The following is a 23,027-nucleotide window of genomic DNA, read 5'->3' as shown; positions in this document are numbered from 1 at the left end:
CGATTCATAAAGTTTAAGACTAGAAAGGACCATTAGGTCATCTGGCCTCCTGTATATCATAGGCCTTTACATTTCCATTTACTTCTGTATTGACCCCAATAACTTGTGTTTGACTAAAGCATAACTCCCAGAAAGACATCTAGTCATGATATGAAGACATCAAAGATGGATAATCTCTCTCTTTTCTTTGTAGTTTGTTCCACTGGTTAATCACCCTCACTGATAAAAAATTATGCCTTATTTCTAATATGATTTTGTCTGGCTGCAGCATCCAGCCATTGGTTCTTGTTCTGCCATTCTCTGCTAGATTAAAGAGCCCTTTAGTACAGAGTATTTTCTCTCAGTGAAGATATTTATAAACTGTAACCAAGTCTCCTCTCCATCTTCTTTTTGATAAACTAAACAGATTGAGCTCTTTAAGTCTTTCACTGTAAGGCATTTTCTCCAGCTCTGGAATCATTTTTTTTCATTCTTTTCTGCACCCTCTCCAATTTTTCAACATCCTTTTGAAAATGTGGACACCAGAAGTGGATACTGGAATAGTGCATCAGTCTCGTTATTATTTACTGCTCTGCCAATCTTTATGTCATCCACAAACTCTATAAGCAGCGATTTTTATATTGTTTTCCACATTATTGCTGAAATGTTAGGTCTAGTACTGATCCCTGTGGAAACCCACTAGAAACACCCTCACTCAGTGATTCCAAATTTACATCTATTTTTTGAAACCTGTCCGCCAGGTCTTAATCCATTTAAGGTTTGCTTTGTTGATACTGATAATGCTAATTTTTTAATCAGACAGTCCTGCAGTACTAAGTCAAATGCCTTACAAAAGTCTAAGTATATCACATCCAGGTGTAGTTATCTTTATCAACCCAACTTGTAGTGTCAAATGACAAATTTTGGCCCATTGAACAAATATCCTGCCACGTTAACATACTTGTGTACTATTGAGGGATATTGAGAGGATTAATTCATTAATGGGCCAGATTAATGCAGTTAATTTGTGTCAGAAGGAGAGAAGACAGCTGGGGCTATTGCCATTTGCCCTTCGTAGAGTTTCTGCAGGGTTTTGGAAGCAACTTTAATTCCTACTGTGGGTTCTGCAGGAGCCCTGCTGACACTACCTCAATGGGGATGCACTAAGTCATGGTATGTAAACTGACATTTAACAGGCAATGAAAACCGCAGGGGAATGTGGTCCACTGCTTGTAAAGTGGCTTAAAGATGGTTGGATATTCAAAAGTGCCTAAGGACTTGTCTACACAGTGATTTAATGTGGTCTACAGGGATGTGATTTCTAAAGGGCACTAATGTGTTGCACATTAATTGGTCCACGTAGACCCTGCTAGTGTGCACTAAAGGGTCTCTAGTGCACTTTAAAGTAGTACTGCTTGAAACAGCACTATGTTAAAAGTGCATCAAGGGTCTTAATATACCAATTAATGTGCAACATGTTAGTGTGCTTTAGAAATCACACCCCCATAGTGCCTATTACTCCACCATATAGACAAGCCCTAAGTGACTTATGAGCAGTGGCTTAAGTGCTTTTGAAAATTCCACCTGAAAAGTGGTAATAAGTACTAAATAATATGGAATCATGGAATTAGTCCAGGCTTGAATGTGACCCACTATAGCTCTTAAAGTCAATGGGAGTTATGAAAATTGATGGGAGGGTCAAGCCCTAAATTTGGGGACATATCCTTCTCTTAGTGATGTCAATGGGTTTTGCAACCATAGATCAGGGATAGTATGTGACAGTCATAATTTTGATGCCTTGGCTTTTTCCAGCTTCAGTCATAATGTTTAATGCAAGGTTGTTTGTTTGTTTGTTTGTTTTTTAATACCTGCATTGTCACTATCTAATTGATTCTTTTGCTGATCCAAGAATGGAGATTTCAGCACCTCGAACAGCACCCATGCTTCTTCCTGCACTACTGTATAGAACTCCTGTTTTTTTTCAGTCATTGGGGTTTCTTAATAATACTTAGCCCTTAGATAGCTCTTTTCCCCCTTCAAAGTGCTGTGCAAACATCAACTAATCCTCATAACACTGCTCCAATGTAGGTAAGTAATTATTATATTCCCATTTTACACACCCGTAAACTGAGACAGAGAATTCACAGCTATGACGTGCATAGAGTTAAATCCATCAATAAAAACCGGCTCTTAGAGAAATGGATGAATCACTTTCACAACAAGCAAAATTAGCCCCTTTGGCTAAGGTTCTGTGTTTCGTCAACAACACCTAATGTGATGATGACGTCTAGTTCCTTTCTACAGTAGAGACCTGTCTGATGGCAAAGGAGATCACATTGATCCTGCCAGATATCTGCAACCAGCTACTCACTCACTTAATTTCCTTCCTTACATTTTCTTTCCCTCACCTGATTTGCATCTTTTATATCCCCCCCTCTCCCTTCGGTCCCACTAGTCCCCTGTGAGCATGCTCTCTCTCAGAACCTGTAAGAAGAAAGCTTTTCCTGGGTACATATTATTTAATTCAGATCAGTCTGTGTTTATCCTTTCACTTTGCTCTCTCTCATTCTCTGTCTCCTATTAATCCTGAGCTCATCAGACTTAAACCCATCATGTCCTCTGCTCACCATTACAGTACAGGCTACTAGCACTTTTAAAAATACAAATTTCTCCTCTAGAATCAGTCTGGCTAGGTCATTAAGAAGTCAGTTTGGTTTTCCTCATTTTTGTTTCCTCCTAGCTTGTAACAGGAGAAGGTACCAAGGCACCACCTCTCCTTCTGTAGTGTTCTGGCCAAGGCTAGGAAAAGCTATGCAGGTGAATGGGAGGCAAGGAAAACAATATCCCAGGTGAATTACTTCTCAGTTTGTGCTGGATTCTCATTTCCCAGCAGTAGGGAAGCTCATATCCAAAGCCCTGGCTGTCTGCTTCTTATCCAACGGTGATGCTGCTCTGCTCTAGGAGTGCAAGGCCTCGGCATCCCTTTAGTACATGGCAGTATCTAGGGCAGCTCTTACTGGGGGTGTGAGAGGTGAGGGGGGGTACCCTCACTTCCAAACACACTGACCCTGTTTCCCTCCCAGGCCAATGAGTGCCCAGGTGGGGTCAGAAGAGGAGGGAAAAGAGCCCAGACATTTTCCTCATCACCCCCACTCCCCATACACACCTAGACCCCCAAAAAATCCATTTGTGAATGGCTCTCCTCCAGGGATCAGACTGTCTCTCAACGTCCCAGGGGCAGGGAAGAAACAGCATAAAGAGAGGGGACCCCCAAACACCCCAGCACCAATGGGCACGCCACCCCCTCCAGGGACATGGGCAGCCTCTGAGTCTCTTATGGAGGGTGAAAGGGGCAACTCCTAACTACCAAAGCCTGAGAAGTGATGCCTCACCCCCAGTACTGCCCCCTCCACCCAGGAGAACAGGCATGTCAGTCCGGCTCCTTCCACCCCCTGTTCCCTTCCCCCCCCCCCCCCAGTATAATCCTAATCCCAGGCAGTGCTGGCGGGCAGCCGGCGGGGAGGGAGGAGAGGTGGGACCCCGAGGAGAGCCGGCAAGGAGCTGGCCAGTGCACGGGGGTTCAGCAGCACTCACCCACGGGAGCTCGACTCAGCCCAGTTGGTGCGGGGAGGGTTGGCAGCTCCGGGCTGTCTCCGGAGGAGGATGCAGGAGCTGAGCCCGGCTGGGGTGGGGGTTGCAGCACCTGCAGCCCAAGGATCCCGAGGATGGAGAGGATGAGCTCGGCTGGAGATGGGGCGGGTGGCAGCTCCGAGCTCCTGCTGCCCGCGCAACCGGCGGGGGAGGGGGCCGGGCTTGCAAAGCGCCGCCCGGGGTGGAGGAGGCTGCAGCAGCTGCTGGTGGCTGGCGAGGGGCGTTAGCCGCTCCTGACTCCCGGGGGCTGGGGGGTCCGCGTACCGCACCGGCAGCTCCCGTCTGCCTCTCGCCGGCCGGCAGGGAGGGGGAGGCCAGGCGCTGCAGCTCCTCAATTATTCAGCGCGCCCCATCCCCGCCCCGCCGCCGCCACGTGATCCGCGCAGCGCTGCCAGAGCCGCCGCCACAGGCGTGATGCAGCCGGGCGCCCCCGCGGAGCAGCAGCAGCAGCACTGGGTGATGGGTTCCAGGGGGCTCCTGCCTGGGGGGGGGGACCAGCTGCTGCCCCCATTGGCGGCCCTGCGCGCCTTAGACTCCCTGGGGGTCCCCTGCTTAGCTCCCCATCTACAGGGGCGTGGGGGTGGGGTCCCTGCCTGAGCCTCCCATGCAGGGGGGGCTGGGATGGTGGGGGGAATCCCAGTGGATTCCCATCTAATGGGAGGGAGTCTGAAAGGGGGCGTACTCCTGCCTCTGTCCCCACCCCATCAGCCTGGGGGAAGCCTGGTGCTAGGGCTGGGAGGAGAGCAGAAGGGAACAGGTCCAGGAGTTTTACTTGTCCCTGTATCACTCTCCGACCTCAGATTTCTCCACTAACCCCCTCTGTGAGCCAACCTCCTACCTCAGGAGTGAAGCATGTCATCACTCATGCTGTGATACGCTATGAAGCTCAGTGCTGTACACTGCCTCTACGAAGCAAATGGTACGCCCTGTATAATCTCTTCTCTCGAAAATGGCCATTCATCATTTCCCCCGTCAATCACAGGTTTCTGGGCAGCATCCGATCCCGTTGAAAATGCCAATGAGAACTAATGTCTGATACATTTCCCCACATACATAGATATTTAGGACTAAATCCTGCAGGTATGTAGTGTAAATGCCCACTGAAAGCAATGGAGAATTTCCTGGGTAAGGACTGCAGTTTTCTCTAGCTGCCAAGGTGAGATGGGTCAGGCATGACAACTACGGTAGAGGAAATCCCATAGCCTGCTGCAGAAAGAGCCTTTTCCAAATTAACTTGCAATTGAAAAATGGTCAGGGCTATAAAACGTACTTCCCAGAGATTGGCTAAAAGTAGACAATTCAGATCAAGATTTTGAACACCTCAAACATGGGGAAGTATTTGGTGAACATAAGAATGACCAAACTGGGTCAGACCAAAGGATCATCTAGCCCAGTATCCTGTCTTCTGACAGTGGCCAATGCCAGGTGCTTCTGAGGGACTGAAAAGAACCAATGATCATCAAGTGATTCATCCGCTGCTTTTGGTATTTGTGTAACAACTTGCCAAATGTGTCTTTGTCCTCTCTGGTGCCTGTAGTACATGAAGAGGTTTAGCAGTCTGCTGCTGCTTGAGCTAAAGGTATTCCACACTCATAGCCACTCTACCCCTCAGAATCCTATCAGAGTCAAATCTCTTCAAATGGTCTAGGCACTAGAGGGGGATTAAGACACACTAGGCCAGTGTGTTACTTTCAGTCTAGTTAAGCCTATTTTAAAGATAGGGGCCATCTGCAAAATTATATTTTGAACACTTGAGGGGTGTTTGGGGTTATGGCTCAAGTTTATCTCTAATATTTCCTTTTGCACTTTTCTTGATCTAATTTCTGTACTGAGTTGTCTCCACTCTCCTTGGGTCTCTTCATAGACTTCTACTTTCCATTATTCATAGCCTTGCCATTTTGACCTAAAATCTAAGATGAGGATCAGCGCTGGTGCTAGGAAGAGGAGCAGAACATAAGAACAACCATACTGAGTCAGCTCAATGGTCCATCTAGCCCAGTATCCTGTCTTCCAATAGTGGACAATGCCAGAGACTTCAAAGGGGATGAACAGGACAGGTCAATTATCAAGTGATCCATCCCCTGTTGTCCGGTTCCAGCATCGGGCAGTCAGAGGCTTAGGGACACCTAGAGCATGGGGTTGCATCTCTGACCATCTTGGCTAAGAGCCACTGATGGACCCTATCCTCCATGAACTTATCTAATTCTTTTTTGAACCCATGTTGGCCTTCACAACATCCCTGGCAATGAGTTCCACAGGTTGATTGTGCATAGTGAGAAGAAGCACTTCCTTATGTTTGCTTTAAACCTGCTGCCTATTAATTGGGTGACCCCTGGTTCTTGTGTTATGTGAAGGGGTAAATAATTCCTTATTCACTTTCCCCACACCATTCATGATTTTATAGATCTCACGTTCTGTTCAATCCGCTTTGTACTTTGGGAATGTTTACAAATGTCAGTTTTCATCAAATGCTCTGAATTCTAGTGTCATCCATTCCCAGCCACATATGTTGGATTGGTGCCAGAGGTAAGGAAGTGAAGAGGAGTTGCTCTTTTCCCTCCAAACTCTGAAAGAAAAATAATTCATCAGTAAACCCAAGAATGTGGCCTTTCTGCCTCACCTCCCTTTGAGAAGCCAGGCACTTCCCTCGCTGAATAAGACCTGCTGGAGGCTGTCTTAGTGCCAGTGGCTCTCCGCAATTACCTTAAGTGATCCACTGGCAATAAATATAGCTTTCCAGTGGTTCTAGAGGTTGTAACACCATAAACTAAGCAGTATTCCCTGTGGCTGTTCAAGTGAAGGCCATTATTTCACAACCCCCCACCAATCCCAGAGATCGTGTCTCCCTTCATCAGTCCTGAAATTCCCCCTCTTCTTCCTGGCTTTATCTCCCATTCCCCAAACCCTCAAAGCTTCATATTGCAGCCATCGTCCTCCCAACTAAGGAACACTAGACAGGATTCCCTTTCAGGCCACTTGGTCAGCCGGAGACGTCATCACTGAGTGACGCAAAACATTTCTTTCCTGCAGCACTACCAAAACCTGTGAGATCAAGATGCATAGAAGTTTGGAACACTCATTAGCCCACTCGCAACTGGCAGTTTTGCAAACACTGGTGGATTTTGTTATCTCCTTTATTCTTTGGTTGCACTAGAGCAAACTTCAGAGCTGGAGTTGCCACTCTTTCTGTGTCTCTATTGTTTCCCTTGCTCTCCCATTCTATGTTGCTGTCCCTTCCTGTTTGTTTATTGTTTATATATATACCTCCTTCTAATGCACCCCTCCTGCCCCTGCTGTTTTGCTCAGTGTATGGACAAGAAAGTGAAAATATACTGTATACAATTGCTGGTCTCTGATCTTGTCAGTTACACTTTCCTGCTTCTACTCAGACTAGTGTAAAGCAGGAGAGGAACAAATCAAAGTGAATGAAATTTACTCCTCCTCTTGGTACTCTGTATCGATATGCAGCTCTTCTAAGAATGTTGTGGATTATAGCTCACAGTGTGCCTTTTATGCTCATGTCAGATTCCTTTGTGGCTGCTCAATGTGTGACTAAGTGCTACTAGGATATGTATTTCTTCAAAGATTAAATTATTGTCACCAGCTCAGGCCACATTCTGCTCTGAGTTTCCCTGAGAATAAAGCCAGAGTAATTCCACGGAGTTTAACTAAAGGCTGATGTAACAGAGAGCAGAATTATGGCCTCAGAAGGCCCCTTGGCAACAGTATATTTTTTGCACCCTTGGTACGTTTCAGCTTGGTATGTTAGTTTGGTTGAAGTCTAAAAAGAGAGACCACTCTATACATTTTAGGGCCAAATCCATGTAACATGTGAGTTATGGATCATTGTCCAATAGCTGATCATTTTTAATCCTAGCCCTTCTGTGCCTGCTCTCTCCCATTGCTTTCACTCGGTTGCACAGCAGCTCTCCAGTCTCTCTATTGCAACTCAGTTCCTTGTCTGTTTCCTGTACCTTTGCCAGTGTTTCATCCCACACTAGCTATGACTAGCTATCCAGACCACCACCGTATGCTGTTGAAGGGGTGAGGGCTTTGTCTGAGATCCGAGGCCCAGTTAAGATCTTCCTGATTAAAGCTTTTAATTCCTCTAGTTTCTTAACTTCAAATTTCATTGGAAGCTAGAATTTCTCTGGCTGCTGTGGTCTGTAAACTACATTTGGCGCTGTCAGGCAGATAAGAATGTCCATGCTAGTTCAAACCAATGGTTCCTCTAGTCCAGCTTCCTGGCTCAGAGAGTGGTCAGTAAAAGATCCTTCAGTGGAAGATACAAGAATTCCCATAATGGCCAATTATGCACTAATATGCCTATGGCAGAAGTTTACTCTTAACCCCAGGTAGTTAGCAGTTTATATCCTGAAGCATGATTTCTCTTATACATTTTTATCATATCTATTGTAACAGTGGATAATATTTTTCCCATTCACTGAAAACGTCTAATCCTTGTTTTGAATTCTACTAAGCTGTTGGCCTCAATAACACCTTGTGGCAGTGAGTTCCAAAGGCTAACCAAAAATTTTGTCATTTTGTTTAGCAGGTTTAAACATATTGCCTTTTTAATTTCATGGGGAAGGGGGCCTCCTTGTTCTTATATTGTGACACTGAATAAGGATAAACCCGAACATCCAGTTAATGTTTTGTCCTTCGTTCATTATTTTGTTTACCTCTATCATGTCTCTTTTTATCTGCTCCGTAACTGAATAATCCTAATCTTTTACATCTCTCAGTACCATCAACTCTCTGGATTATTTACTTGTTTTATTAATTTAGGGCCACACAAATAATCTTAGCATGTTTACCTTTTAGCTCCTCAAGGCCTTTCAATATCCTCTCTTCCCAGAGCTTCTTTCCCTGAAGGCAATTCCTCAATCCAAGGCTAGTCCTGATTACTTCATCCTGCTCTCTCTACCTTGGAGTGGTTGCTTTGAGTTACTCATCATCAAAGCTGATCGGCTGCTCCATATTGGCTCACCTCACTGTTCATTGAGCTTTCTCTGTTAAACTCCACTGATATTTTTCCTCTTTTGGTGACAGCTCCTCTCTCCTCCACGTGCCTTAGAGTTGTTTTCTTTCAACCATTCATAATCCAGACCTGTCTCAGAACTCAGTGCCTTGATAATCCTTTTGCTAATGTTCTGGCCTGCCTCACCTCCCGCTTCTTACTGAAGAAGCCTGATGCAAGGATGGAGGGATAACATAAACTCTGTTCTATTCCCAGTTCCGGGTTGAATGAAATGCTCTTACACCTTATTATAAATAAACTGGAGGTTGGGGGAGTTTTGCATTGGGATTTGAGACCTACTCTTGTGGGTGCCCACTCATGGTGCCATTGTCTTCTAAAATACACCTTACCCTGATATAATGCTGTCTTCGGGAGCCAAAAAATCTTACTGCGTTATAGGTGAAACCACGTTATATCGAAGTTGCTTTGATCCGCCGGAGTGTGCAGCTCCGCCCCCCGGAGCACTGCTTTACTGCGTTACATCCGAATTCGTGTTATATCGGGTCGCGTTATATCGGGGTAGAGGTGTACCAATATTCAGCACATGTAGATTTCTTTACATTCACAGATCTCAAAGCATTTTTTTGGCTGGGAGTTTCAAAGAAGCCTAAATGAGTTAAGTGCCCTGCTCCCACAGAATTGCAATCACCCCGTGTGCTTTGACAGTAGGTTGGGGAAATGTGCTCCATGAAGAACCCTCTCTGTCTGTTGGTTTTTATACTGCCACCTGCCCCCATAATATCTGTTTCAGCACAGAAACATTTTCACCACTTGAACATAGTCTCATGAAACATTTTAAATGAACATAGAGAAATAGTTCAACCATGGGGCCAGGCCTTGTGACAGTTTACACCCCATCTAAGCCCACTGATTTTGATAGGGTGGTGCAGTGTATACATCACTGCAGAGGTTGCCACTTATTCCATGCTTGATTGCAACCTTTTTGTCCTCAATATAAAGGATATCAGGGCTGCCATAGCAAATATTTATCCACTCTGTTTGAATGAAGCCTGCACACTTTGCCACAAGGACTCATTCATGCTGGGTAATAGCGTCTGTGCAAATATACAGCAGAGGACAAGACAGAAATAGCGAGGGAAAGGGCGATTTGGGATCAGGACTGCAGCACAGAGGAAGGCAAGACGACAAAACAACAGGCAGAAATGTAAACAGATCATTACAGGGGTGTGTGCATGGTTGGAAGGACTGAACAGAGGGTTGGGAGTTAGCAAGTCCTGACTCTGCCACTGAATCTCTGTATGACCTTGGGCAAATCACTTAGGGCTTGTTTACATGGAGACATCCAGGAAAATTAATCCAAATTAACTAAAGGTGTGAATTTGAAGTGGATTAGTTAAAATGTATTAAAACCCAGTGTTAGCACATTTATCCAGAATTAAAGTGGCCTTCTATGTAAGTGGATTGGTGGCCATGGGGTAAATTAAACTAAAACAAATTAAGGCCACTTTAATTCTGAAATTCAAACTTTTAGTTAATTCAGACGAATTTTCCTGGATGTCCCCATGTAGACAAGCCATTATGTTCTCTGCCTCATTTCCTCATCTGTAAAATGGGAATAATAACAATACTTCCTTTATTACCTTGTGAGGATTAGTTAGCAGGGCTGTTGTGAGGATTAGTTAGAGAGTGACTGTTTCAAGCTATGAATGGATAAATGCTAAGTCGTATTAATATGCAAATCAACAGCATCTGAGGGAAGATTGCTCTGGGCATTTTATTGTCTGAATGGGTGAATAGTATAGGTCTGGTATTTTCTTTTTTATTGCCTGCCTTAATAAGCCAGTTGATATTTATCTGAAGAGCGGAAGAGGCATCTTAAATGTTTTTTCATCTATTCAAGTGCTTTGAAAGGGTCTACAGTTAAACTGAATGTAAAACCTAATAATAATACTATGGGAAGAGTTATCAGTGAGACTGACTACCACATTACCAGCTCTCTTATGATGTTATTGGGTCTGATCTTATTGAGCTAAGGAAGCAACTTCAGCAGCCCAAGATAGCATATATGTTGTCATAATACATAGTCTCCAGTCATCTGGGGTGAAATCCTGCCCTCTTTGAAGTCAGTGGGAGTTTTGCCATTGGCTTCAGTGGGGTCAGGATTTCACCTCTGCGCTCTGCGGGCCACAAACATGAGAAAGCCATGGACTTTTTGTTAATAATGATGCTAATGCCTTATTATTTATAATTGCTATCTATCATGCTACCTCGTTGCAAGTATCCACTGTTTGCTCTCTGGCAAGTAATTACCACTAGAAAAAGCAGGCTTGAAGGCACAAACTCAGTCACGTTCTTAATTTGCATTTCATTTAAAACATACAGGACCCGCCCCCTATTGCTTGGCTAGTGTTGATTTGCTCTGAGGAAAGACTGACATTTTTAGAGCGCGCTATCTTTTAGTGCAGTGCATTCACTTCATGAGCACCAATCTGTTTATGTAGAAATCATTTATTATGCAGTCGCTGTGAAGAAATGATCAGAAGCAATTAGAACGCCAGTGACTGATTCTTTATGTTTGATGAGTCAGGCCACTAGTTTGACAAATGTTCTTACGCTAATTTGGCCCAAAACTTACTCAGCAGGATAATTCAATGAATAGCAGTAGCTTCTGGACATCTGTTGCAAAGTCCAGATAGCTATGCGTTTGAACAGAGACCAGATGGATGCCTTCATAGTAACAGTTATTTTTAGAAACCTGGCCAGAATGCTTGTGCACTGGTTTTATGTCACATTTTAAAAAATGCTTCAGTTAAAAACTAGATACTCCTGACTCCCCTCGGAGGAGCGTAATCGGATGTATAAACGCTGGGCCAGGCAGGAAGGGGTTAAAGTGTTGCTATGGGCTGGAGTGACCCTGCCTTGGTGCACCTGCAAGTCATCTCAAGAATGGAGGAGGAGGTCAAGAGGGGGGAAGCTCAGGTCAGCAGTGGGCAGATGTGGGAGGAGAGCAGAATGCTGAGCTTCCCAGTTCCCAGGGAGAGGCCTTGTGGAGGGCAGAGTCTGGTCCTTTGCCTGAAAGAAGGCCAACTTGCCTGAGGCAAAGGGGGCTATATCCTATTCCTCTGCTGCTGAAACAGCAGGTTTCAGCCAGCCCAAGGCCCCTCTAAAAGCAGAGCGACCCGTGACCTGGCTGAGATTAACTGTATATTTCTTTTTCCTTCATTTCTTTTGCTGCTTCTAAACTGTTTGTTTGTTCCCTGTGATCCAGAAAGGGGTGAGCATCCCTAGGGACTTGGCTGGAGGCCTGAGACTCTGTCCCCTTCGGAGTGCTCCTGATCGCTCCCACTGGAGTGATTGTACCTGAAGTGCTGTTGAAGGACCAGGTCGTAGTGATGGGAATGATAATGTAGCAATAAGGAGAGGAATTAAATCTTTCTATCTCATCTTCTTATATTGACTAGGGATGTGATGGATACCAGAGCAGCAGAATGATGGTCTTGTGGTGAAACCCCTTGACTGGGACTTGAGAGATCTGAGTCCAGTTCCTGGTTCTGACACAGACTTCGCTGCCTATATTCCCCATCTGTAAAATGGGGATAGTCTTTCGTTTTTGCCACACTTAGTTTACCTTGTCTGTTTAGACTGTAAGTTCTTCAGGGCAGGGACTGGCTCCTACTGTGTGTCTGTACAGTGCCTAGCACCATGGGGTCCTGATCTCCATTGGGGCTTCTGTGTGCTATTTTAATATAAATAATCCTCATCCAGCATTGACCTTCCTATAATTCTGGTGTTAGGGAAAGACCAGGATTTGGATAGCTCACAGTGGATACTCTTAAAGTCTTCATTTATCAAGAGTTAACACACTCAGGTGTGTGAGTCATTTGTGCCACAGAAGTGTGCATAGAAAGCAAATAAAAGGGATTATGAATACCATTGAAATGAATATCTGAGAATACACTTTGCAGTTTTTGCCCCAATCTAAAAAGGAAAGGTTGATATCTCGTGCAGAATGATTGAAGGTGTGTTGATGACGTGGGCTGTAGCCCACGAAAGCTTATGCTCAAATAAATTTGTTAGTCTCTAAGGTGCCACAAGTACTCCTGTTCTTTTTATATATCTTCTGGATTTTTATCTTGAATTCTGTCCATTTAAATATTTGTTACAGGGCTTGGGGCCATTGAGGGAGTGAGATTTTAAGAAATCTAAATAAGTTCATTCTATTACAGTCTTTGGTCACTAATGAATATCTAGCCATATGTAGCTGTGTTACAGGTAGGCTTGGCAGAATTTGATTTTTAAAAATATAATTTTGATGAATAATATTGACATTCATTTTAAGCATTTTTCCTATTTTTATCCATTTTGAACGTTCACGGGTTTTGGAAATTATCAGGGGGTCAGACAATAATTATTGAATGACAGCAGATGTTGAGATTCAAAAAGTTAAAGCTTTATAAACATTAAAACATAAACTGTCAACATCACATGTCAAAATATACAAGGTAAACATCCTTAAATCGAACTCTAACACGTTCTCAAGCAACGTGTGTATGTACATTTTGATTATTATCAAAATATTTTGAGTGTGTGTGTGTGTGTGTGTGTGTGTGTGTGTGTGCAGTGAAATCGACGTTCACCCACATTTACCAAGAAGAATCTAATTCTTCCAAGCCTAGTTATGGGCACGTCTTGGGGGAGTGTGGCTTGAAGGCCCATTCGGGGGGGGGGGGGTAAGGTTCAAGGCCAACAATGGAGGGAGGGGCAATCAGAGAGAGAGTGATGTAGAAAACACATGATACACAGATGGTTTTTGCTTCCTTTTGACTCTGCCATTAATTTTGTTATGACTCTATGGTCACTTGGATGCTGTGTTCTGTGGCTTTATGCGATGCACAGAGATATTATGCTGCTATATTTGGCAGCAAAAAACTACTCAGCTACAGACTTGTGGTTTTATTTGTTGTTTGTTTTTTAACTACTTGCCCCTAGCTGGGGTGGATGCAGGGCAACATGTTTGACTCAAGGCAATGGAAAGGGTTGATCCATCCCTGGTGAGCAGAATCTTTGACAGATTCTTTACTTTTTTTTAATGTGCATTATAAACCTGCAATAGCAAGAGGCTCAGCTGCATAGAGGAAATGGAGATCTAACCAGTACAGAGAAAAGGTTAGGATCAACTCTGTCTTAAATGATGAGGACTCAGAAATCACTACCAGATGCTGTTTGTTTGACAGACACCAGTATTGATAGGACCACGGAGACTGAGGAGACGGGCGGCGACAAAGCCTGCCTGCCACACCCGGATGAAGTGATGTACTGTATTCGGTAAGAGGAAAGAGAGAATGCTACAGTCAGTGTTACAGCGGCTGGGCTCCTCTGTAGACTTGTAGGCTGAGTGCAGGGTAGTTTAAAATGAGCTGGTTTATGCTCTTATCATCAGAGGCTACAGTTGGTTAGCACTGTGTTAAGTGTCTATTAAATGGCTTTCCCTATGTTAATAATACTTAGCTGTTATACAGTGCTATCCATCTGTAGATCTCAAAGTGCCTTACAAACGTGGGTCAGCATTGTCACCCCCATTTTACTGACAGGAAAAGAGAGGCTAAGTGACAGAGTTATTAATAGAAACTGGGTGAATTCCTGGCCCCATTGATTTCAATGGGAATTTTACCATTGATTTCATTGGGGCCAGGATTTTACCCCAGATCCCCTGACTCCACTCCTGTGCTGTAGCTACCATATCACATTAGTCGGAGAAGGGATTCTTCATCGAAACAAGCCTGAACTTCAGATTCAGATCCAAATGTACAGCTCAGGTCCATCTATAGTATTTATTTTGGCCTCTTTAGTATCTGGAGGGGAGCCAGTGATGTGTGTTTAAATGAGTGGTGGCCATGGAGTAACGTAGCCATCACCTTCAGTACTCCTCGTCCTTCAGCATATAAACAGATGAGTTAACCCAAGGGCAAGTTCAGATAATGGCCAGTGCAATATGAACCTGAATGTCTGCGTCATGTGAGGTGGATGTGAGGGGGGACATGTGATCTCACTTATCACCAGAATCTCTAGGGCCGGGCAGTTGAGGAAAGGTGTTGGTGCGGCCTGGTGGTTATAAAAAAGCAGCATATTTCCCAGCTTGACTCTCCCTCATGTATTCAGACTCAGAGTGCAGCAGGGATGCAGATAAATGTTTTGAGGATATAGTGCCTGCTTAGAGAGAGCGAGAACTAAGGGGGATTAAATGATTCAATGTTATGATGCTGCAGAGTGTATTTTAAAGGATCAGATACCTTTTTTTCCCCTTAATCACAAAAACTGCTTTAAAAATGCAGTCTATTTGTTGCCTATCAGTTTTCTTCAGTAAATGGTTTGGTATTAATTTATTGGTCCATTGTTTCTGTTCATGGTAGCCGAAAAATATGACCTGTCAAAACAGCCACATATATACTTGGCAAATTGTCTTCTTCAAATGAAGACTTTTTAATCAAGTGAAATGTGGACCAAATCCTACCATTGGATATATGTATTCAGTTCACACTGACATCAGTTAGAACTGCAAGTGTGCAACTGAGGGCAGAATTTGTTTATTTATGTTTATTTGGTTTGAGAATTAACAGTTTAGGTATCAGACCACAAGAAGGATTTCTATAAACATCACAGCTTTTGCAGCTTATAGGAACTATCTCACTTCTGTCTAATTGTGTAGCTATGGATCATGCCTTTAAAGGAATTATTAATGCAAGTCTATTCCCAGTGATTTTACAGCAATCTGCTTTGGATTTCATGGACCATACAATCTGCTTAAAGGGACACATTCAAAAGAAAAACATTTTCTTACCAATAATCTTAGATCAATTAAAGTGAAAACTTTACAAATCTAATTTTCTTCCTTTTGGTTTGACGTTTTGCACAATTAAAAGAGATTAATCAGTTTCATCTCCCTCCCCTCCTCCCCCCCCGCAACATGATGGGTTGCAAAATTGGGGTTGCACATCCCACAGGGAGGTGTTTGTTTAGCACCTAGCATAATGGGGTCCTGGTCCATGACTGAGACTCCTAGTGACTACTGCAATACACATTAATAATGTCAAATTTTTCACTTAAATTAAAAAAAGAACAACCCTGATTTTTAAAGGTTCTATTTATTTGTTCTATTTTAATGAACACATTTCAAATGTTGTATCAAATCTGCCAGGCAGTATTTATTTAAATGGCTTTGCATTGATCTGTCACTTAGAGGTTTTCAGGATTTGTTTGGTGGAGGATGCATGGGATATGTTTTTGGTTCTAAATTCATCCCGGGTGTAATGCCATTGAGTTCTCTGGAGTCACAGCCTGGAGGAATTTAATCATAATATCAAATCAGTGTGTTACTTAAAATATTCTAAAATCTGAGGTTCACATCCAATTTGAATTGATGTAAAACACATTCTGTAATTGTTTAATGGCAGCACTGGATTCTGGTGACTGAGTGTTTATCCTGATCCAGTGAGGCGATGTGTCCATCTGCAAGTACTTGTGTACACTGCAGGTTTGATGATTTTTCCATCCAAAGAAGATTGTTTTGTGTATCTTTTTAGTGTTATCTGTATATTCAGTAAAGCTGGGCGGAGAATTGGGCTTCAAATTTCCACTTTGCAGTATGCATGGGAAATTAGTCTATTTCCTTTTTTAGCACGCATGTGATGTGAAAGCCACTCATGGCTCTGCTGCAGTCAGTAATTGTTTCATGTCTTATGGAAACATTTGTAATTCTAGAGGGAACCATTTGAATTTATATTTAAGCAGAAGCTTGTCAGATGTCAGCAATGACTTCAGTGAAAATCTCCCCACCCCGATATTAATGCAGCTTCTGTCAATCATTTAGTTTAAAAAGGTGGTAATGCTTTAGGGCTCAATTTTGACACAAGGACTCATCCCATAGTAAGTGGCAGCATATAGTTGTCACACTCCAGGAGCCTCCCAAAGAGGAAATTGTAGTTCAGCGAGTTACAATTCTCCCCTGCTTCCCCCTTGCTTCTGGCAGTAGTAATGTACTGCTAGCCTATATTACCAGTAAACTACTACCCTCCTTCATCTCACATTGGTTCATTGGTATAGGTCAATGAGTGTTGGGGATGGAGTCTATCCATTATCCACCCATTCCCGCCCACATCTTGCTTAGCTGCTCTGGGACCAGAATAAGTGGTGTATATCTCACCATACTCCTGCATAGCCAGACACAAGGTCTACGTAGTAAATCTAAGACTATAAGTGAGTTCTTACTCCCCTGCACGAGTGTGTATCCAACTTACAAGCTAGCACTTAGAACAGGGGTGGACAAACTTTTAGCCTGAGGGCCACATTGGGGTTCCGAAGAAATGTGCTCTGGCTTTATACTCAGGGAAACTCAGAGCAGAAAGTCACACAAGGAAGGATGTGACACAACAGGGATGAAGCCAGACAACAGGGGACTGAACCCAGATCTCCCAAGTCCCAAGCTAGTGCTTTAATCACTAGACTACCCTTCTCCTGTAAAGTTGGTATCTTTACACTGGTATTTGGGGGAGAGGGTGGATCAAAAGTTATTGGGCTGTGTTGGGACATACTGATCATTTCCATGATGCTAGGCAAAGGCAAACTGTGTGTGTGTGTGTGTGTGTGTAAATAGTCGGAGAGTACCCAAAACAGTGGAGGGGCTTTAAAAATAATTCAGAATAAATAACTAAATGAGCCAGATGTTTTATCTGTAAAAATGACATTTTAGGTTGCTGTGTATTTCTTTTAATAACTTAAAGTAATACAAACTCATGGTGCCTTTTCTTCTTTTTGTATATTGAGGCAAATAAGGCAAACAGTAGCATGCTAAAGCAGAGATGCGGATCATAGTTATAAATATAGTTCAGGTGAGCTTCTGCGGCTTTGAACGGGTGGCATTTTACTCTGGAGGATCTCAGTGCAATTTACCTTACATTATGTAGGTCATCTGCCAGTTAACAATAAGACACTGATATTTAAGCAAGTGGAAAAAGAAGGGAATGCTGAGGAAGTTATTTTTTTCCATAATGTGTAAATAGTGGTGAGAAATAATCCAGTATGCAAAATAAATTAAACTGTTCAGTTAGGTCTCATACTTGAAGGGAAAAAAAAAGTGCAGGGTATTTTAAGAAATGTTTTCTGAGGATGGGTCAAATTTATCCCGGGTATAATCATTGAAGCCACTGGAGTTGCACCTGCTTCCATCAGGGCTGGATTTGACCCATTCTGATTTTTATTATTATATTATTATTATTAATTATGTCCTGTACATTAACTTTTCACCTTTTCAAAGCTACCTCTTAAAAAAAATCACATCAGAAGAAAAATCAGATGAGAATTTTCAGCAGATGAGTTAATGTCTGTTGTGGAAAGTTAACCTTTATTTCAGATGTTTTCCGAATCACAAAACTAGTGACAAATTGAGCTGGAAACATGGTTGAACAAGCAGCCACTACAGCCTTCTCCATAAGGAGCATGTAAAAAAGTGAAAGGCATTTTTTTAGTACAGTGAAAATGGGTTTCAATTAAAAACCATGAGGAATGAGTGAGTAATTTCTTAATGCATTCAGTCTGTAAACGAGAAATGAAAACATAAATTAGACAAGCCAGATTAATCCTTGGTGCATTCTCACTGTCTATAGAAAATATACACAGTACTGCTTCCATTTAAAAACACATGAACGAAAAGCTAAACAACAGGAGATCTATGTTTACCTCCATGACTTAAGAGATCAGAGATCGGCTTACACCATGAAGCATGAGATTCAATTACCCTTATCTTAGTCTGTATAACTAACTGCTTGTCATAAAATTGTCGCTGCTCCAGCACAGAGGTGAATGGAACCCCATTTCCATCCCTCTATCTAGGTCTACAGTAATCTCCAGGACCCAGCAAGGAGTGGGAGGAAGAGAGAAAGATGATGTTCATTTACATAAGCTTCATTTCTTCTCTAAGCAGCTCCGTGGCTGCTGGCTGTGCGGTGAGCAGATCCCCGTTATGTACCTGCTAGTAGAGTAAAGGAAATGTAGGCACAGTTGAATGGCTTTGAGCTCTTCCTTTGCAACATCAAAAGTAGACCTGCCGGTCAGCCATCTGAGTTCTGAGAACTCTCTGAGCATGTGGAATCCCCTTGAGATCAATGGCAGTGTGCTGAGGGGTGGGAACAGTGTGCAGAAACCCAGGGCAGGGAGTTTAAAATACAGGAGCAGTAAGAAAAAGCAAAACACTCTAATCAGCTGAGGAGGTGCATAATGTACCACAAAGTAATGGGTGGAACCTCTAATTTGTAATGTTCATCATTATCTCTTACACACACATTGTCACAAGCAATTAACATATGGTAATGCTCTGTTGTTATCATAGATTCTTATAAATATTCCTAATTTTTTACCCAATTTTTTTCCCTAATTTGTTCCTATCTTCTTTGTGATAGGTGAAAACTAGATGTTCAGCCAGTGTGTATAGTGTTGGCCCCTATTTGCATCCCTGCCAATTAAAGGTATTTCACTGCAACGCACAATAAAAATTTCACAGCAAGCAGTGGAGATTACAACATATAAATCTGAAATCAGTGTGCTTGTATTGTGCTAGGGGACGGCACTCTAGCTAATATTTGAAAGATTCATGTGCAACAGACCTGCCAGAGATGTGCTGTGCATATTAAGGTCAGAGGGGGGAAAACGTGCATGGTACCATTTGGAAATGGCACCTATCAAGTGCCAAAGAATATAGGGGGTCGCCACTGACCTCTTTATAACTGCACCATTCAAAAGTGACATTTCTTTTTTGTGAATTGTCACTCAGACATCTCTGCTCTTCCCTGGTTCAAAGTAACATCCCCTGTATTTGACAGTCCTGTTATGACTATGGTCATGTTTTCAAACATTGATGCTTAGCCTGCACCTGAAAAATGTGTGCCTTCACTTGTACGAATGGACAGTTATGCTGAAGAGTGAGTGACTGTCTCTTAGTTTCCTCATCTTCAAAATAGGGTTAATAATACCTGTAGCGAAACACAAGGGTCTTGTGAGAGTAAATTCACTAATATTTGTAAGGCATTTTGGAGATCCTTAGATGGAAGGTGCTATATAAGGGCAAAGCATTATTGTAATTTAATGACTGTCGTTTTAAAGTATGGTTCTCCTCTGAAAAGTGACTATGCAAAAATGGCATCTACTTATACATAAGGGATTAGACCTCTTGAGTATCCAGAATCCTACTACTTTTTACTCCTGCTAGCCTTGGAGAACAAACACAGCGAAGGGAGAGTGAGCTGGATTCCATTCCTATTTTTGTATCAGCAAGAGAATTATTCAATAAGCTTCAGTTGGTTACCCCTGTGTAAACCCACTGAAGACAATGGCACAAGTCACAGTGGGGGCATAATTTACTCTGTACAACCTTTATTACTAGTGGTAGTGTGTGGAACGGAAAGAACCCAGCTTCACTCAGATCCCAGGTTGAGTTTGTAGAGCCGGCAGTGACAAACAAGATCTGTTCACTTATAAACTGAGTATACTTGATTTGGAATCTTTTGAGACAATAAATATGGATCTCTGCGATGCCACTGTCATTTTTACAAAGCCACTTTTCGCAGTAGAACTGTGCTTCAAGGGCACACTGAAAAAATCACATTAGTTTCCTATGATCATCTCTTTATGTTGCCAGATCATAGATTATAGTTAACAAACTGAACGCCGATCTGTCAGTTCATTTAGTTTTTTGTGCATTCCATTTCCTTGAATGTTTTCATAACAAAGCAGTAGTAACAATTTGCCAAAAATTTGCCATTATATGTGTACCATGTTATTACTTATAGCACTGTTTCCCAAACTGGAAGCGGCGATCAGTACGTCCCTCGGCCCGTGCCGCTTCCAGCAGCTCCTATTGGCCTTGAGCAGCAAACCGCGGCCAGTGGGGGCCGTGGTCGGCCAGACCTGCGGATGCAGCAGGTAAACAAACCGGCCCGGGCCGCCAGGGACTTTCCCTACACAATCGGCATCCCAAGTTTGGGAAACACTGACTTATAGTACTACAGTCCTTCTTAACAGGTGGCATTTATTAAAGAAAACAACTAAAATATAGACACAAACAAGTAGGCTTCTACTCATCTTGAGTTCCAGCTTTCTCGGTCTTGTTTACCAGGGATTACATTCTGCCTGAAACTCTATGCAACACACAGGAACATGTAATGGCTGAATAACATAATGCAAGTAAACATGCCATTACAGCACCTGCTGTTGAATTAAATAGGTTCCATGTGCATATATCTAAGGACAGAATTTTATTATCTTGAAGATTAATTAAACCCCACAGCTGTCTACAAAGCTTAAGCTTTTAGAGCCATAACATGGAGGTCAGAGTCCAGGTTGATGGGAGTTTTGGTGGGGAAGATGGTTTACACTGTCTCACAGACATAAGGTGAACATCATTGTTTGTATGTAACAGTAACACATGGAGTAATCTCCCTTTTTCTAGTTGGATACAAGCTGCTGTCTGCTCAGAAGATGGATTTGATTTAGTTTTGATATTTCACACAGTTGAAAAAATTCTCTTAGGTCTTCGAAGCCGTGAAATTGACCCTGTTGTTTTCATGTATGAGTCTTTCCTAGCTTGAGGTTATTGCTGGTCGTTTTCTTCCTACACTGTGTGTTGGTGGACTGAAATCCTTCCAGTCTCAGGGTTGTATTGTTGACATCCACAAAACTAAACAGTATCCATTTCCAGGGTTTGCTACAGTAAGAAAGTAACTCTGGAAAGTAACTCTATTCGAACCTTCATTAAGCGAGCAGAAATGCCATGTGCCCTTGGCACAGGACACTATCCTCTACTAACATGTTATTGGATTATTAGTTTTATTGGTATGCTGTGGTGTTCATTGTACCATTAGAGTTGTACCTGAGTCAGTCAATACCATATGCTGTGTGCCTAGTCCTGCATAAACTCATTCATTCGAATCTCCCCTGGGGTTATATATATAATCAGAGTTCAAAGTGAGGTGTTTATTAGACTCTTTCATTCTTGATTCAAGTGCACAAGAAATACCATCCGAATAGCTTACTCCTGGGTTTCCAACAAGGTTGAGTCCTAAGATTGAGCTGGGCTGGGGACTGGTCTAACCTCTCATCCTTCAAGGCATGTTGGCGAGGCAGTGTAGGGGAATATAGAGTTTCTCTACTCATCAATGTATGTCTTGTTAATTGGTTTTAAGGCCTACATAAAATAAAGAGCCCAATCCTGCAGTCCTTTCTGACTTGACTTTAATAATGCTACATGACAAGGGCTGCAGGATTGGGTCCTAAGACTGGGGGTGGTGGGAGAGGGAATCATGATTTGGCCACTTACAAAACTATTCATATTCGTAATGGAAAAAAAGTTTGTCCATTTCAGAGCATGCATTGAATACTTAGCTTTCATAGACAGTATTTCTGCCATAGAGCTCAGAACACGTTATAAAGGAAGGTAAGTATCATCATTATTTTATAGGTGAGGAAACAGTGAGGTGAAAAGACCTACCCAGCGTTATTGGGAAAGTTAGGAGTAGAAACCTGGTCCCCTGGCCCCCAGCTCAGTGCCCTATTCACTGGCATATGCTGACTTCCGAAGTGTGAAAACAAGGAGGATTCAGCTCTTGTAAAGTGCTTTCATCGTAATAACTGACATAGGGACCAATTTCAAAGCACTTATCCAAGCAAAGCAACTATTGGTTGATATGTGAGGTTAGCCTGAGTGAGGACTTGTAGCATGGGTGGCGGGTATCATAGGCAGGGGGAGGCTTTGCCTCACCAAACAGCGAGGCGTGGCCCTTCCCATGCTCTGCCCCCAGACTCCCCTCTGAAGTTCCCCCTTTGTGGTGGCCCCTGCTGGGGCTGAGGCCATGTGGGCCACCCTCCTGGTGCTCTGGAGCTGGGGAGGTTGGGGCTGTGCAGCCCACTCTCCCGGCGCTCTGGGGGCTGGGCTGCGCTGCTTGCCCTCCCCGTGCTCCGGGGGGCTGGGAGAGGCTAGCCTGGGGCAGGGGCTGGTGGCTGTGGTGGGGGGGCACTTTGGGCTCTGGCAGGGGGTAAAGGGGCAGGGCATCAGGTGGAAGGGGCGGGGCTGGGGCTAGCCTCCCCCAGTGGGCGGTTCACACACCATCCATGACTTCTAGCTTCGGGCTACTGTGCCAAATTCTTCCCTGTTTATCAAGCTACCCCATTGGGTTGAATGGCATAAATCAGAGCAGGATTTGACCTACCACTTGTTGTAGAACAGATAATTTGCAGTTCCTAAAATTAAACTAAATTACCCTTAATTTATCATGAATATAACATTTGACCGAGTCCAATTTTCCTAATGCTGCCACTTGGCTGGATGGATTTTGTGTTTTGATTTTTTTAAATACAATGCACTGATCCTCCA

General features: G+C 43.2%; 1 protein-coding gene across 1 annotated transcript in view; it reads right to left on the bottom strand.

Annotated features, from left to right (window-relative positions):
- The window catches only part of SLC7A14 (solute carrier family 7 member 14), a 70,330-nt gene extending 66,320 nt beyond the window's left edge, over positions 1 to 4,010 (bottom strand). The window contains exon 1 of the mRNA XM_005299250.5: positions 3,574 to 4,010. The gene's annotated coding sequence lies outside the window, so the exon portion shown is untranslated. The remainder of the gene's footprint in view (positions 1 to 3,573) is intronic.
- Positions 4,011 to 23,027: the final 19,017 nt, after the last annotated feature.

This window comes from Chrysemys picta, chromosome 9 (assembly GCF_011386835.1).
Source record: "Chrysemys picta bellii isolate R12L10 chromosome 9, ASM1138683v2, whole genome shotgun sequence".
NCBI lineage: Eukaryota > Metazoa > Chordata > Testudines > Emydidae > Chrysemys > Chrysemys picta.
Note: the sequence above shows the minus strand (reverse complement) of the source record. Positions and strands in the feature narration are given on the sequence as shown.